The sequence below is a fragment of the Bison bison genome, unplaced genomic scaffold (assembly GCF_000754665.1).
Source record: "Bison bison bison isolate TAMUID 2011002044 unplaced genomic scaffold, Bison_UMD1.0 scf7180017862139, whole genome shotgun sequence".
NCBI lineage: Eukaryota > Metazoa > Chordata > Mammalia > Artiodactyla > Bovidae > Bison > Bison bison.
Window position 1 is genome coordinate 211400 of NW_011492711.1, and position 5181 is coordinate 216580.

The window sequence follows — 5181 nt, forward strand, 5'->3', positions numbered from 1 at the left end:
AGAGGTTGGGCAACAAACTTCCAACAGGCCTGGTCCAGATATTTTAGAAAAGTAGTCTCATCCGATGTCATCTACTTCAGTTTGAGGAAATCTATACTTTTGGGTCACCAGACAATGTGTAGATTCATTCAGAGTTTGGCACTTTTTTAAGGTATATCACATGAATCCAAGAGTCTATTCCTTGGAGTTTGGCAGCACAAGGGTTGGTTAGTAGTATCTGATTGGAGTCTTTCCAATGAGGTTAAGTAGAGTTCTTCTGGTGGGGACTTTTGCAATATGAATTATCTAGGTTGCAAAGTATAATATGATGCTTAAGGCCTTCATTTCTCAAGAGCTCACTGTGAAGAAAATGCTCTACCAAAGAATGGGCTTCCCTGGTGGCTCAGATCGTAAAAAATCTACCTGCAATGCAGGAGACCCAGGTTTGATTCCTGGGTCAGGAAGATGCCCTTGAGAGAGGTTGGCTACCCATTCCAATATTCTTGCTTGGAGAATTCCATGGACAGAAGGTACAGTCCATGAGGTAGCAATAAGTCAAACACAACCGAGTGACTAACAATTTCATGTCACCAAAAAATGGTTTAATAGAAGCAATTAGGCATTTGCAGTATTGAAGTATCTCTCCTTTCATCATCTGTCAGTCAAAAGAAGCATGATCCAATTGCATTGGGCATCCTATGACTATCTCAAAGGATGAGAATTTATAGATTATAAGAAGAGTGATGTTGACATTTAGAAGGACCAATGTTAATGCTTTTAGCAAGGGTATTGGGAAGGCCTCTGTGAATTTTTGCTGACTGAATTTTAATAATGCCATTAGTGCATCCAACTAAGCCAGATAACTGAGGATGATAAGCACAGTGGAAGTGGGGAAAACCTGCCAAATAGCACAGTTTGTTAAAGTACTTAACCAGAAAATTAGGTTTTATTCCTCAATCACTATGCAGTTTGAGAGGAGTTTCCCAGGTAAACAGAAATTTTCCCGAAGGACTTTAGCCACAGAAGAGGCCATAGCCTGTCTCCAAGAGAAGACTTCAGTCCAATGTGAAAACACACAGACCATGACTAAATCATATTTATATTCATGAGATGAAGGAAGTTGAATGGAATCCATTTGCCAGAACTTGAATTGTCCATTGGGCCAATTAAAATGTCCTGGAGCAGTATGAACATGTTTCCCTGGGTTGTACTTTGTATAAGTGGGGCAAGTGAGGTAGGCATTTTCTGTGGCCTTGTTCATTCCCCCTCATCAACATTGACTCTTGAGTGATATCATGTTGTCCATAGACCAATGGCTTAATGCGTGTACAGTGGTGAACATTGGGGATTTTAGAATCTCTGGTTAGGACTGAGTTATTATTTGACCTCAAGTGAGAAAATTTGATCAGGTCAAAATTTGTTCAATTTCCAGTCTTGTTTTTCCCTTCCTTGGGCCCGTTTGTTGAGGTTCTCTAACCAGTGTTTCTTTTTTAATATTTATTTGACTGTCTTGGGTCTTAGTTGTAGCATATGAGATCTTTGCTGTAACATGTGGGATTTCACTGTTGCATATAGACTCTCTAGCTGTGGTGCTCAGGCTCAGTAGTTGTGTTCCATGGGCTCCAGATTCTGCAGGATTCTGTAGTTGCAGCATGTTGACTCTCTAGTTGTGGTGTGTGGGCTTAGTTGCTCTGAGGCATATGGAATCTTAGTTCCCTGACCAGGGATCAAACCCGAGTCCCCTGCATTGCAAGGTGGATTCTTAACCACTGGACCATCTGGGAAGTCCCTCTAGTCAGTTTTTCTAAGTTATCATTTGGGGAAATAGGGCTGTCCTGGTGCCTCAGATGGTAAAGACTCCACCTGCAATGCAGGAGACCTGGGGTCAATGCAGGAGACCTGGGTTGGGAGGATCCCCTGGAGAAGAAAACAGAAACCCACGCCAGTATTCTTGCCTGGAGAATTCCATGGACAAAGGATCCTGGTGAACTCCAGCCCATACGGTTGAAAAGAGTCGGACATGACTGAGTGACTATCACTTTCCTTTGGCCTGTGACAGAGGTTTGACTACTGCTGGTCCCTTTAAGGGCAGCATTCCTTGCCAAAATGTCAGCAAAGTGATTTCCCTTAGCTTCCAATATGTCGAGTTTAAAATGCCCCAGAATCTTAATAATTGTGAAAGTGGCAGGTTAAAGTATTACATCTAATACTTTCTGAAGATGGGGACAATTTAAAATTTTATTTCCACTAGAAGAAAAGAAACCATACTGCTTTCACAACATTCCAAAATCATGAGCTATGCAGAAAGCAAGCCTACTATCAGTATAAACATTGGCAGCTTTGTCCTTGGCTAAAGTACAAGCCTGTGTAAGAACATATACTTCAGCCACTTGAATAGAAGCAGCCATAGTAAACATGCTGTCTTAACGACATCAAAAGGAGTTGCAAGAGGATCTGTTGTGTAATCGTCATGTCCAACTCTTTGCAACCGCATGGACTGTAGCCCACCAGACTCCTCTGTCCATGGGAGTTCCTGTACACCCAGCACAATATTTACCTTTGTCACCTTTCAAATACAAACCATTGGTGAACCATGAGAAGTCAGTGTTACTCAAAGAAATATCTAAACATCACCATGGGGAATCAGAAAGTGATCCATCAGCATTAAACAATCATGAAGGGCATCAGATAGAGGGAGGAGAGTATCAGGGTTAAGGATATCAGAACATAAAGTAGTTATGTAAAGAGGGTTAACAATAGGACTTCATATGAGGTGAGGCAGCTGATTGAGGAATGTTGAGTGTGATGAGAATTTTAGAGAACTTTTACTGAATGAGATGCAAAAATGGTTAAAGAGGATCCCACAATGATTTTCTCGGAGGTCTTAACCAAAAAGGTAGTACCCATAATGGCACTCAAGGCAAGGAGGGTATCTGTGTGCCATTGGTTCAGTTGCTGACATTAATACCCTAAAGGCTGATGGTAGTCCCCTGTTTTGTATGAGTACCCCAAGGGCATTCCCTTCCTTTTCAGAGACAAATGGTAAAAGGGAATCTGATAACTGTGATACCCAAGGGGCAGGTAAGTTCATCAAACTCTGCTTGATGTAGAGCCTTGAAAGCTATTTTGTCAGGTTCTTTTCATAAAATTGGGGCGGGTTCTTATTCTTTAGTAAAACATTAGAGGCTTACGTTTTAAGCCTCTTGAGGCTTGACCATAAGAGAAAAATTTGTAATCCAGTTCTAGCAATAAACAACTAGACTGAGAAAACTTCCCAGTTGGTACTTAGTACAGGGTTTTGGAGAACATTATTGTTGTTCAGACATTTCTCTGAAGAAGACATACAGATGGCTAACAAACTCATGAAAAAATGCTCAACATCACTCATTATTAGAGAAATACAAATCAAAACTACAATGAAGTATCACCTCACACCAGTCAGAATGGCCGTCATTAAAAAATCTACAAACAATAAATGCTGGAGAGGCTGTGGAGAAAAGGAAAATCTTTTACACTGTTAGTGGGAATGCAAATTCAGACAGCTACTATGGAGGATAGTATGAAGATTCCTTAAAAAACTTGGAATAAAACTACCATGCTGCTGCTGCTACTAAGTCACTTCAGTCGTGTCCGACTCTGTGCAACCCCATAGATGGCAGCCCACCAGGTTCCCCCGTCTCTGGGATTCTCCAGGCAAGAACACTGGAGTGGGTTGCTATTTCCTTCTCCAGTGCAGGAAAGTGAAAAGTGAAAGTGAAGTCACTCAGTTGTGTCCGACTCTTTGCGACTCCAAGGACTGCAGCCCACCAGGCTCCTCCATCCATGGGATTTTCCAGGCAAGAGTACTGGAGTGGGGTGCCATATGACCTAATAATTCTACTACTGGGCATATATCCTGAGAAAACCATAATTGAAAATGACACACACACTCCAATGTTCACTGCAGCGCTATTTATAATAGCTAGGACATGGAAGCAACCTAGATATCCATTGAGACATGAATGGATAAAGAAGCTGCAGTACATATATACAATGTATATTATACATGTTTTACATAAAAAGGAATAAATTTGTCAGTCCTAGTGAGATGGATGAAGCTGGAGCCTGTTATACAGAGTGAAGTAAGTCATAAAGAGAAAAACAAATATCACATATTAGCACATATATATATGGAATCTAGAAAGATGGTATTGATGAACCTATTTGCAGGGAAGCAATGGAGATGATTGCCTCCTCCTTTCTAGAATGGGAAAGACTAGAGATCTCTTCAAGAAAATTAGAGATACCAAGGGAACATTTCATGCAAAGATGGGGACAATAAAGGACAGAAACGGTATGGACCTAACAGAAGCAGAAGATAATAAGAAGAGGTGCCAAGAATACATAGAAGAACTATACAGGATCTTAAAGACCCAAATAACCATGATGGTGTGATCACTCACCTACAGCCAGACATCCTGGACTGCAAAGTCAAGTGGGCCTTAGGAAACATCACTATGAACAAAGCTAGTGGAGGTGATGGAATTCCAGTTGAGCAGTTTCATATCGTAAAATATGCTAATCAATATGCCAGCAAATCCTAAAGTGCTGCACTCAATATGCCAGCAAATTTTGAAAACTCAGCAGTGCCCACAGGACTGGAAAAGGTCAGTTTTTATTGCAATCCCAAAGAAGGGCAATGCCAAAGAATGTTTAAACTACCACAAAATTGCACTCATCTCACATGCTAGAAAAGTAATGCTCAAAATTCTCCAAGCTAGGCTTTAACAGTACATGCACTGAGAACTTCCAGATGTTCAAGCTGAATTTAGAAAAGGCAGAGGAACCAGAAACCATACTGACAACATCTGTTGGGTCATCGAAAAAGCAAGAGAATTCCAGAAAAACATTTACTTCTGCTTCATTTACTACCCTAAAATCTTTGTGTAGATCACAGCAAACTGTGGAAAATTATTCAAGAGATGGGTATATCAGACCACCTTTCCTGCTTCCTGAGAAATCTGTATGCAGGTCAAGAAGAAGCAGTTAGAACCAGACATGGAAAACGGATTGGTTCCAAATTGGGAAAGGAGTGTGTCAAGCCTGTATATTGTCACCCTGCTTATATGCAGAGTACATCATGTGAAATGCCAGGCTGGATGAAGCACAAGCTGGAATCAAGATTGCCAGGAGAAATATCAATAACCTCAGATATGCAGATGA